Source organism: Sarcophilus harrisii, chromosome 2 (genome assembly GCF_902635505.1).
Source record: "Sarcophilus harrisii chromosome 2, mSarHar1.11, whole genome shotgun sequence".
NCBI classification, from domain to species: Eukaryota; Metazoa; Chordata; class Mammalia; order Dasyuromorphia; family Dasyuridae; genus Sarcophilus; species Sarcophilus harrisii.
Window position 1 is genome coordinate 177,105,990 of NC_045427.1, and position 13,497 is coordinate 177,119,486.

At 34.1% G+C, this 13,497-nt stretch overlaps 1 protein-coding gene across 1 annotated transcript in view; it reads right to left on the minus strand.

Moving 5' to 3' along the window:
* Positions 1-11,111, minus strand: part of KBTBD11 (kelch repeat and BTB domain containing 11) — a 47,733-nt gene extending 36,622 nt beyond the window's left edge. The window contains exon 1 of the mRNA XM_031951148.1: positions 10,511-11,111. The gene's annotated coding sequence lies outside the window, so the exon portion shown is untranslated. The remainder of the gene's footprint in view (positions 1-10,510) is intronic.
* Between the last annotated feature and the right edge of the window lie 2,386 nt (positions 11,112-13,497).

The following is a 13,497-nucleotide window of genomic DNA, read 5'->3' on the forward strand; positions in this document are numbered from 1 at the left end:
ATTCAGGCTGTTACCAAAATCCTCCAGCGAGAAGATCAGATACATTCACACAGAGATGATTATGTTCTTGATCTTGATCAACTATTTCAATCTTCAATAGCTCAGAAATTTTTTTATCTAATCAAACTTTTTTCTTATTCAATTTTTTTTTTTTGTTTTATGGTTTCTAATCCAGATCTTTTTTTTCCTGAATTCAAATCTCAACTAAAGTTCTACCTTCTTCAAAGAGACTTTCCCATTCCTCCTTTAATCTTCTCTAACACTTCCTCCACTTTATTCTATATCTATCTTATTTGTAAAAAAATTGTTTACACATTATCACCTCTATTAGATTAGTTTCTGAAAACAATAACTTTTTTGCCTTTTTTATATCTCCAGTGCTTAGCACAATGCTTGGCACATAGTAGACATTTAATAAATGCTAGTTGACTAACAGATGCCCCCCATTCAGTGTTTCCTCTCTTATTCACATCCTGCTAAATGAAGCTAGAGAAAATCATGAAACTATGCTAAATGTCCAGTATGCATTTATGTTACATTTTCTCAATTGGGCTATCACTGCAAGTTCTTTTCACATCTCACCTAATTGATTCACTACCCACTCACCACAATGACTTTTCCAAACCTTTTGTCCTTCTCTAAACCTATCATGGCTCCACCCTCCCTTAATACATTCAACTTAGTATTGAGATGTTCCACTGAGAATTTCCTCTTCTCTTCTACTTATCTCACATCACTCACTTTTTTTTTTTCAATTTTCATCCTTCCTGGCCTCTTTGCAGCTTTGGATACTGTCAGTAACACTCTATTCCGTGACATTATCTTTTTTCATAACATAAAATTTCATAACATCATTATAACCTTCAATATTCCTAAACTTGAAGTTTCTTGGCTTTTATCTTTACTCAGCTACAGTAGGGCTAAGGTCTAGTGCAACAATTAAGGTGTTCTCTATCATTGCCTGCTTCACTCAACCGAGAAGAGAAATAAATAAGCCTGAGAAGTGCTATCCACCACCTTAGAAGAGCTTTGTCCCAGACTAACAGTACAAAAACTAAATCCATCCATTAATCAAATGAATTCTTTATGTCAAAAACATCTTCTGGGTGTGCCATCCCTATTCATCTTTAAATCAACTGAAGGAATTAGGCCAAATCTGAGTTCAATCATTGCAAATCCAATTACTGACCCAGAAGCCTCAACTTTTCTGGTGGTTCAACCCCTTCTTCCCTAGTGTTGGAGAGAGAAGAGACTGATGATAGTATATTGTTGGACATCCAATCAACTGATATTTCTCCATTAAATGTTTGTAATACTCATTCCTCCTTTTTTCTCCAATCACTGAAATTCAGAAAACTCCTTCCCCAATTACTTCTCCTTCTCCTCCTTACTGTCTCTGTCCCATCCTCTCAGCCATGTCCTTCCTTAATCCCTATCCACCTTTGCCTTCCCTTTCCTTTGAGACTTCTAATGCTCTTGTTCTATCATTAATAAACTTTCTTTAACCCTAGTCCTGTTCTTACTTCCTTGCTTCTATCTCCTAGATATTACATCTTCTCCAAAACTATGTTTTCCTTCTCATATCCCATCACTAGTGAAATAGATGACGAGGAGTAATAGGTATCCTCTTTGATTCTGTTTCAGGTCTCCTACTGCTACCAACATGGAGTAGCCCATTCTCCTTTGAAATTCACTCTATCCATCTATATCACACATAGATACTCAGAACTAGAGTACTCACATTATTCTGAATTCTGGATAATCTACAATACTTTCACCTTTATTCTGTTTTGTTCCTACTAAATCTATTCTCCATTTTTATGACTCAAGGAGTCATTCCTTATAATAAAATAGGAAAAAATGAGGGAAGAAAAATTAAAAAGTTTAGAAAAATGAATCAATGTATAAAAAAAGTTGGCATATAAAATGTTCTACATCCATGGAACCTCATTTCTGCAAAGGAGCTAGATTAGGAATATTTTCATATTTGTTTTTTGGGACCAAGTTTGGTTATTTTTAATTTGTATAGCATTCAGTTTCAAGTTTTTTAGTAAATATTTTGTAATTAAATTTTCTATGTGCATGTTGTTTTCTTTCAATAAAATTTAAACAACTAAGAGAGAGAAAGAGAAAAGTTAGAAAATTGTGAGGAATTGAGGGAATTGAGATGTTTGGAGCAGCAAGTAGTGGAAATTGAGTAAACCACACTAACTTTTTCTTGTGACTAAATTCTGGATCTAGTTCAATTCCCTTTCTTTTCAATTATGAGTCTAGATCAATTTCTATCTTGTTAGAAAACGTCATTTTAATTAGGGGAAAAAAACCTTATTACTTTCTTTGAATTTACCCTTGCATGACTGGGAAATTGAACCATTCTGCCTACTGTTTAGAGAGCCTTAACTAAGAACCTAGATTATGCTGACCAGAAACTCAGTCAGATGCAAAGAATGACAGCAGTTTTCTCATAATTGTACATCTCAGGCACTCTACACTTCTTACCTGAAAACTGACTCTGTCCTGATCAATCAGTTATTATTCCCATATTCCTTTGATTGTTTACAAATACCTGGAGGGGAGCGGGGAATGAAAGTTTATTTTTTTGAATTCAGAAAATTGTAACTATTCAAAGACCTCCTACTAATGTAGAAAGTCCCTAATATTTCATTCAGTTAGAAACTAGATTAATGTTGTATACTGTTTCCTTTTATTAAATGATCTTATTTGATTATTTTTAATGTATAAAAGTCTTTCTTTCTATATATTCAGGATCAAGGCCTAAAATGAGGTCTGGTCCTGCTTTGCTGGACAGTTGCCATGCATTGTTTAATAAATAGATATGCTTGAAGATCAAACCTTAGTTTCCACGGTCATTCATCTTTCATCCACCACACTTGCTGGATTATCTTGAAAAGAGGCAGGGGGAAGTGGGAGAGGATATCATCAAACTTGTCTTTTCCGAAAATCAAATTGACAATTGAGTGAAAGATCTATTGAAATGAGGAGAGACTTGAGATAGTAACACTAATTAACAAGCTATTATAATAGCTCCAGCTTGAGGAAACGAAATCTTTCAACAGGGTGGTTGCAGTGTTAGATGAGAAAAGGGGTAGGAAATGATGGGAAGATGTGTCAGAGGTAGAAATACAAAACTTGACAGCTGTATTAGATAATGGGGAAAAGGGAGATTGGAGAGTCCAGTATGATATGAAGGTTGTAGGCCTGGGTGACTGGAAAAATGTATTAGGCTCAACAGTAATAGGGAAGCTAGGAAGAGGGGAAGAATTGGGGAGGATTGATTTCAATTTTGGATCTGTTAAGTTTTAAATGTCTGTAGGCCAACTAATTCAAGATATCTGGAAGGGAATTAGAGATTTGAGACTGAAGGTCAGAATAGAGGTTAGGGTGGACAATCAGATCTAAGGGTAATTTTCTTAGAGAGAATGCATGGGAGATGATGAGCTCACTGAGTAAAATAGTAGAGGAAGAAAGAAGAGTACCAGTACAGACACTTGGAGGGAAGAAAGAAAGGTGAAAAAAATCTATTGTGTACCTATTTTGTGCCCAAACTATGCAAAATGCTTTCAAATCTTATCTCATTTGATTTTTAAAATCACCCTGGGAAGTGTTCATTTTACAATTGAGGCAGATAGTGATTGAGTGACATTTTTCAGGGTCATACACAGCTACCAAGGGGCTGAGACTGAATTTGAAGTAGGGTTTTCCTGATTCCAGGTCCAACATTCTATGCACTATGCCAGCTCAGACATCATGAAGCACCACACTATTACTAAGTGTAATGTAGAAAAAAAGAAAGAAGACAGAAAAGTGGCCAAAGTGGTAGAAAAACTAAGAGAGAGGAGGGAAGGATTGAATAACTGCTTCTCCACTTTGAGCCTCAGTTTCCTCTTAAGAGGTGACTGCAAAATATATAATGGAAACAGCTCTCTTTAAAATTACCAATGATCTCTTAATGGCAGAGTTCATTCTTGACCTCTATCCAGCTTTTGGCTCTTGATTATTCTTTCCTTCTCTTTAAGTTTTCCTGACACTGTTTTCTACTACTTCTCTTTCTATCTGTATAAATAGATATAGATCTTGTATCATTTCTCTACTCAATAAACTCCAGTGGCTCCCTGCTACTTCCAAAATTAAATGTAAACTCTTCTATCACAACCTGGTCCGTTCCCCTATGTCCAATTTGTTACTGCATACTTTCCTTTCACACACTCCGTGATTTCACTACTATGTTTTTAGTGTAAGACATTTCATCAGACAATTATGTGCCTTTGCTCTGGATGTCTCCCTGAAGGGGTCTCCAAAGCCCTCCACCATTAGTTACACTTATAACTTACCTTGGCTTCATGGAAAGCTCAGTTCAAATGTCATCTTCTCAGCATCCTTCTCACTTTTCTAAGATTATCTTCCATCTACTCTTTATGTATCTTATATGTGCTTATTTACATGGTTTTTTCCCATTAAGATGTTAATTCATGAAGGCAGTGACAGTTTTTGCCTTTTTTTTTTCTCATTGTTTTCCATTTTGATCTGATTTTTCTTGTGCAACATGATAAATGTAGAACTATGCATATAATAATTGTACATGTTTAACATAGATTGGATTGCTTTTTTGTCTAAGGGAGGGATCAGGGTGGGAGAAAGAGATGGAGAAAAATTTGTAACACTAGGTTTTGCAAAGATGAATATTGAAAACTATCTTTGTGTGCATTTTGAAAAAATTAAAAGCTATCATAAAATGCAAAAAAAAAAAAGATGTGTGATCCTAGGAAAGTCATTTAATTCCTGTCTGCCTCAATTTCCTCAATTGTAAAATGGAGCTAATAATAGCACCTGGGATTGTGTGAAAATCAAATGAGATAATATTTGTAAAGAAGTTAGCACAGTTCCTGGCACATAATAAACAATGTTTTTTCCTTCTTTTCTTTATCTTTTGCAGAATAGCTACAATGTATAAAGAAAAATAACAATAGAGATGAAAATTCACAAGCAAAGTCTGAAATGTTCACCTTTAATTGTACCTCTTGAAACCTCCAGCTCTCTCTAAAAAACACAGCCCAAGAGCCTTCTCCTTCAGCAGATCTTTTTTGATTCTATCAATTTTCTTCCCACCCTTACCCTGTTGCTTTTATATTTATTTTTTATACATTCTGTATTTAATTCTCTGTGAACATTTTCTGTCTTCCCTGTAGAATGTAAATTACTTACTTTCTGGAAATGTCTTTCTTCTGAATTTTCATCCTCAGGATACAAACCAATATTTGGCACATAATTATGTCTTGTTAATTAGTTGATTGATTAGATTTACTGGGACCTTTGCATTTACCATCTCTAACTTTGAGTAAGTTACTTATGATCTCTTTGGATCTTAATTTCTCTGCCTTTAAAATGAGGGGGTTGACCAGTAAGGACCTTCTTAGCTTTAAATCTAATGTTACAAATTGCCACAAGACTTATGGATATATAGATGTATTTGGTTTTTCTATATCTAATCTACAGGGCAATCTTATGCCTGGAAGAAACTGCTTAAAAATTATTTTAAAACTGGGTGCATAGTTTCAAAACTTTTTTAGAGTTACAACATTCTTTTATTGTTCATTTGATTTCACAATATTCTGCTGGCCCTACCCACTGAAAAAGAGAGATGATAGAAGAATTGCTTTTTGACATGTTTAATACTTGAAGGAAAATTAATCTTGTTCTGAGAATTTCTGAAAAGTTAATGATACCCCTTGAAAATGTTAGAGGCATAAAATCAGGGTGTAGGCATTCACTACTTAGAAACAAGTCCCATGTTACAAAAACAGTTTTCCTAATGTCTGTATCTGCTAATATGGACTACCATACTGTAACTGTAAGAAGTTTCTAGGCCAAATAAATACCCACAAGTGGCTTTCTTAGAACTACATGCAGTAAAGTTAAACCTTCGTTAGAGTTATAGATCATAGATCATAGATCTGGATGAGACTTCAAAGTCCATGTTGTCCAATCACTTCATTTTACAAATGAGAAAAGTGAGGATCCATAAGGTTAAATATTAAAGACAGTAATATAAAATGTGGGACTTCAACTCAGGTCCTTTATGTCCAGAGAAAGCATCTTTTACAGTATATAGTGGGAAGCTAATAGAGAAGCCCTTTTGAAGATAAACATTATAATGCAATCTGGAAAGGTAGCTGAAGGCTAACAGAGATTTTTAAAAAACTATTCACAAGCAAACATTTTTAAATTCAACTATGACATGTAATGCACTCAAAATAGTGACTCTAGATTCAAGTGCATATCCATTCAAAATAATGTCTTATATAAGTCCCCTCTGGTATATTACTTCTCCCTTAGTCAGCCAGAGGACACAATTTTCAAAACAAAGGCATTTTAAAAAATAACTTAGTAACAAGTTTTGTAATAGAATACACTTTACATTCTTTGGGCAAACATAAATATTGAATTACGATCAAGAGTTAAATAAGCAGGAAATCTAGAATTAGAAATCAAATTTTTGCCCGTTATTTTGTTGCTCTACAACAGTAATAAAACACACATTTACATAGCACTTACATTTTTACATGCTATGTCCTTCCAAAAAGTAGGATTCTTAAAGCGGATACTATTTTGTCTATTCTTTTTTAAACCCAGCACCTAGCACTATGCCCTATGCCTTATCAGCTCTACATGTGTCTTTAGGATTAGATTGAATGAGTGGAGATTAACAAGCCATTTTCATTGCAGCAACCTTGTGAGTTCAGTAATAGGAGCATTATCATGCACATGTTACAAGCTAGAAAACCTAGACACAAAGACATTGAGGGTTTGCCAAAGGATCATAGATTTAGACTTGGAAGGGTTTAGAGCCCATCAAATCCAATCCATCATTTGACAGATGAGGAAACTGAAGCATAGAGAAATTAAATGATTTAGGGTCATGTAACTGTTAAGTCAGATTTTCTGACTCCAAGTTCATCATGCTCTCTGTTTTATTAAATTTCTTTTTTTTAAAAAATCATGACTTGAAAGTTATATATTTATGAAAACAAATAACCTACAATAGTCTATGTGAAACAGAAATAGAGGAGATTACATTCTGGTTTAATAGTTTTAGGGATGTGTATCTTTGATACTAGCATACCTGCTTGATGATAATTATACTATGACCTATTATATCATTCACTTGTGTGCTGGAAAATCAAGTGCTTTCCCATGCCCTCACAGTAACCTCAGTGCACTAGTGTATTGCCCAGCTAGAATTTCTCCCCTTGCCCAATTTTCCCAACATTGCTTAAGAATCACTGTTGTTTGATTAGACAATGCATTGTCAAAATGCAGCTTTTTTTTATTTTAACTGTTGAAAGTGAGTTGGAAAAAATTTTCCATTGAATATGATCTGCAAATGAGTAGCTTGCCAAAAATAACTCACATATCCTAACAGCACGGATTAACCTCTTTCCTGCTACTTTGTGGTATTAAAAGCCTATAATTTGCAAGATCTCCAGGAAACAACCTTAAAAAAATAAGTCAAATCTTGGGTGGTTGTCCTGTTTAAAAATCAAGTTTCAAACATATGGATATCTTTGTTTTGTATTTATATAGGTGTTGGACTCTGATTAACACACTAACATTTCCTTGAGCCAACTTCACGGTTTTTCCTCAAAACAACCTTAAGAATTTGGTCAGTTCTTTTTGCTGACAAAAAACTAAGTTTAAAGACACAGCTGCAACTAGCTCCAAAGAGCTTAGCATGTACCCCATCCCCAGGCTACTGGCTTCCTTTGCTACTCCCAACAAACAGAGATTGTTTTGGCCTCTGGTAGGGATTTGGATGGGAAAGGAAGAAGGAAGAAAAGAATATTGTGGGTGGGCTTAACCTCAAATTTTGAGCTCAGTCCTGCACTCCCCCTCTTTTTCCCTCCATTGTTTCTATCTTCTCACCATTCTTTCTTACATATTCTATTTATTCTACATTTTATCCTTATAATAAGTCTTTCTCATCTTCTCTAGAGTGTTCTATTGGCCTCTGAGCACTTTTAACCAAGGTAGTACCTCTTGTGCTGAATATAAGTAATAATAAAGATAGAGTTTGGTACTGATGCAAAGGATATATGGTAAGAAAATCCTGGTAATTGTGAACTCATTTTGTCTTGAGAAGACTCAAAGGAGAAATGATAACTATTTTCATATATCTGAAGGATTGTCAAATAGAAAAAGGATTGATTTGTACAGTTGAAGTAAAGTATTGGGTAAAAATTACAGAGATACAGATATGGCTTACTATACTGCAGTGAATAGAGCACTATACTAGTGCCTTTTATTATTTTTGTTTAATTATTTAAGTCATGTTTGATAGGAATTGTTTGTCACTTTCTTCTGCAGTTCATTTTACAGATTAGAAAATTGAGGCAAACAGGACTAAGTGATTTGTGCAGCGTTACACAATTAGTAAATAAATGAGGCCAGATTTTAACCCAGCTTTTCCTGTTTCCAGGTCCGGTCTATCCATCTACCAACTATCTAGTTGCCCTATTAAATGCTTACTATGACTTACTTAATGGAGAAAAATCTATACTGTTTTTCCCCTTATACTTTTATATACCACCCTCACTATTCTGCCCTGAATACAATTATTATAGCCCCCCCCCCTTTTCTTTGCCATTAGGACTGGAGAATTGAGTCAGAAAAGAAGCCTTCAAATACCACTGAGTCATACACAATCCTTGTTGGGCTAATTCCCTCTTCTTTTGAGTAGTGAGTGTCCCCCACTTTACTGTCTCCTGCCCTCAACCTTCTTATCTTGATCCTTATCCTGTCAGGACTGTTATGATCCTTTCCTGGAAGTATGGCTTGTACACTCACTCAGTGTCCTCGCCCCCCCCCTTTCCCCCCCAACTGCTTTGGTTTCCCCTATAAGATTGTAGCTATAAATGTTCCCTTCTTTAGTTACTCAGGGCTTGAATGATTTTTGGACATGAGTCCCAATCCGATTGGCTAGCCTAAACTCTACACAATTAAAAGATTATAAAACAATCACTGTCTTGCCTCAGTTTCTTTGGCATTATATCACCTCTAATGAGAAGCCATAGTCAGTAGCAATAGGAATATGGAAACTGAAGTAAATCTCTGGGCTTCTTTGAGGCTACTCTACACACACAAAGCAAGTATACAATATAGGTAAATACTTGCACATAATGTATTTTTTTCATTAATTACTATAGAAATGAAAATGAAATTTCTAAAATCTAATTAGCAGCACTGATATTGATGCTTGAGATCAAGAGTTCAATATTAAAGAAGCAGCATCGATATATCTCTCCCTAAACATGTCTTGAAAAATATTATCAATAAAACAGTAATAAAGCAGCAATTGGAGAACAGTGTGGGAAGAGAGGTCCAGCTAACTTCACTCATTTTAATTTAATAAATATATCTCTAAAAAGTTGAATAAATTTAAATATTAATTGATTAGATTATAGTCTAAATATATTAAAGGAACTCCCTTTTAAAAAGAATCTTCAAGTGAAATCCTACTTTGAAGCCTATTGTCAGTGAATAGGAATGTCCTGTGCAACTCTCTGGATCTCATTTTTCTCATCTATAAAATGATCTCCAAGATCCAGCTCCACAACTATGATTTTTTCATCTCTTGCATAAATCTGAATTTTTTTATATTGAGTTTGCCTAAAATAAGAAATATCTGAACATACTGGTGATATCATGGCTTTTTATTCCACTTTTCTCCCCTGGGATATCTCACAGGAATTTGAGCTATTAACAAGTCCAATCTCCTCACTTTACAGATAAGAAACTGAAACCCTGATAGGAGAAGTAGTATGACCAAGGTAACTCAGGCAATAACTAGTAGAACTAAGACTCAAATTCAGGTATTCTAATTCTGAAAGAGTTTAAATCCATTTAGGAAATACATACACAGAACTATAAGAAAATGTATCCCTTCTAGACTACCTGGAAACAGTAGATGAATATTGCTTGGCCTTTGGAGTCAAGAAATCTCAACTTGGAATCTCATTTCTGACCTGAGTATATTTTTGCCGTCTCTGTCTCATACAAGTTGTTAAACTTCAAATATTGTCATAATTCTCACTCCTGAATTCCCCCTGGGCTAAAAAAAGGTCCTTTTCTCTTCTTGCATTCTAATTTAAGAGAGTGATAATTTGAGCTAATTAGCTAAATAGTTAATGTGTAATAATAATAATAATAATAATAATAACAACAAGTGCTAAATAGCACTTATAAATTTTTACAATTCTTATGAACAAAGTATACCAATCAAAGGATTTGAGTATTCAAATAAGAATAATAATGCTTAGAAAATTGAAAGAAAAAAAAGACAAAAGGCTAAAAGACAATGTCAATAATAAAATACAAAGAAATTTGAGAAATCTAAGTTACTGAGCCAAATGCTGAAAGCAAACAAGCAAATAATTTTAGGTCCATCTGAATGATATTCACTGACCTGGAGTACTTGATATTTTGCTTCACTTACTTGAATGAGTCCTGTGTCCTCCTGATCTTTCAGCTGGCCCCATTGAAAATCCTTCTCTCTGTTATTTGTATAAAAGTTCCTTCTTCACTTTCCTAGATTACAACTCTTGATTCTTCAGCTCTTCTTCAAAGCAGCAGTGTCTCCAGGAGGTCACTAAATATGAGCTCCATTGTTCTTGAACTGTGCTTCAACAAAACTTCTCTCAATGTTGGTCTTAAAGTTATATAACCTCACTGCATTTGGGGGTAATATTCTGATCAACATCCTATGACATCATGTCCTTTTTGGAGGAAATCCTGTCCTTTCATTTGCAGATCTATGTGTTGAACTTAAAGAAGCAGAACTCACTTGAAGCACTTTACCTAGTGGTAATTCGAATTAAATGGGCCACTTTAAAGACAGAAATGCTCAAATGAATTGTCAATATAATGAACAACTGACTTTGAAGACTGTGAGTTAAATGCCTCTAAATTTAGAGGCATTTATGTCAAGTCCCTGGTATTGCTTTAGGGGCAGCTTTTATTGTTCATTCATTGTTTTCAGTCTTTCTGTTGATTTGTCTTTGTTCATTTGGCTTGGTTCCAAACATTACAAATATGTTATTCTTACTTAGCCTAGAATTGTACAGCAGGAATTTTCCATTCTCCTAGACTCTATGTAATTCTCTAATAGTGGGCATCAGAGTTCCTATATATCTGTTAATTATTTTATTTCACCCAACTGTCCTAAATTGTCCTTGTTGTGGCATCCTCAACTATGTGTAAAAGGGAAGGAGGCTGTAGATTACCTGACCTGAAAAGATTTGACAATTTACATAGATTGTTGCTGTCAAGATGCTGGACCATATTCTTTGGAGAACAGAGAGAGGGAAAATGAGGCTGTCTACTTCTAACTGTTCTTGGATCTGATTTTTACCAGCCCACTGCTCCAGATTATTGAAAACTTGTTGGATACTAACTCTGTTATCTAACTTACCTTTTTTTAATCTAAATGATCTGATAATTATGTCTTTTAGGAATTTAGTCAAGTCATTGATGAAAATGAAAAACTATAAATTCTTGAAAGAGGACATTGAATATCTCCTTCCCAGCTGAACCATTAATGTCCATTCTTTGTATCTCATCATTTCACCATTTCCAAATGCACCTACCTGTATTAGAATGTATTCCACATTTCTATTTCTTGCCCACAAGAATTGCTTGAAAGGATGTTCAAATGCTTTCTTAAAAATCTTGGTAAATGATATCTGCATCATTCCTAATATGCCACTCTGGTTACCTATCAAAATAGGAAATGATCTACTCTAGACCTTGCTAACTCTTTGACATAACATTTTCCTTTTTTAAATATTCACTAACCATCTCTTTAATAAAATATTTTGACATGACTTGTTTTTCATGATTGCACATTGTATAACCCACATCAGGTTGCATGCTGAGGTGGAACAGGAAAAAAGGGAGGAAGAAAATTTGGAAGTAATATTTAAAAAGCAAACAAAATGTTAAGGGACAGCTAGTTGGTACAATGGATAAAACATCAGTCCTGGAATTGAGAAGACCTCAGTACAGATTTAGCCTTAGACACATACTATGTGACCCTTCCAAGTCACTTAACCCCAATTGCTTCACCAAAAAAAGTTAACAGTTTTTTTTAATATGTACTTGGGGGAAAGTAGACAATTCAGAAATCTCATCCTTACATATTAGGAACAATTTCTTCAAGAATAGAATCAGATAAGCATGGCAAATACCTAAGAATCTCCCACACACACACAACTATACACACCAAAATTAATTATAACTTGACAGAAAGGAAACAATGAATATGGGGATTATTTCAGTATTAGCTATGTGTAGTCAAACCAATAAAATAAATAAAATTTAAATAAAAATCAACATCAAATTAGGAGAAAAGATTACGATAAAAAAATTGTATACAATTGCATTAAAACTTCAATTTGGCCTATTTAATATGTCAATAATGATCTTTTTAAAAAGAGAAGAAGAAAAAGGCAAAAGCATAAGTGTGTCCAGTATTTAAAAATGCAGAGGAATTGACTTGGCCAACAAACAAGTGATCTGTTTGCCAAATGGAGACACACAGCAGCCAAGGGCAACATTGGATTAGAATACAAACTCATTTGTAAAACATGACCAGGAATGGTGGTAGACCATTATAAACAATGTTAAATCATAACTAGGAAAAAATAAGCTGAAGAAAAAGAAAAATACTTTCACAAAAGCTTGGCACAGAAACTGAACTAAGCATTCATAAATTAATTTGGCAGGATGATAAATAAAAAATGGACAGATTCACGAATGCTTTGATAACATCTATTTTCATTACTAACAAAAGTGGGTACAAAGCACTTTTGACTTCTTTTTTCTCAATGTGTGCTATGAGGAAGCAGAAATGGCCATTTTGAAGATGAATTTAGGAAGAGCAGGACTCATACACATCAAAAACTCTGTGCTGGTAGCACCATAATCTTTATAGTATCAAGAAATTATTTTATGGGATATATTAGGGAGGGGGAGATTTCCAAAAGAATGGGGGGGGGAAATCACAATTGCTATTATGATACTTTTACTATCCAAATGAAACAGTTGAAAGGACATCAATAACTGTTTACGCTTATGTCTATTTCATCATCTTTATTGACTTCTTATTAGAATGATCTATACATGTAGTCAGGCTATTTTTATTATAAATATGAAAATGGCATAGGCAGTGTTTTACAAATGATTTTCTATGATACATTGCATCTATATCTAAATCAATCATATCAAACAATTGACTGGAGAGTGCAAAGATAAATTATCATATTGTAATTGCTATTTGTTGTTTATTTGCATACACACATGCACACACACACACACACAGATATTTAATTCACTAGAGGAAAACTTAGATTTCAGGGCTTAAATTTAATAAAGAAATTTCTACCTTAAAGTAATAAAAGATTATTTCATACCATCTATCACAAA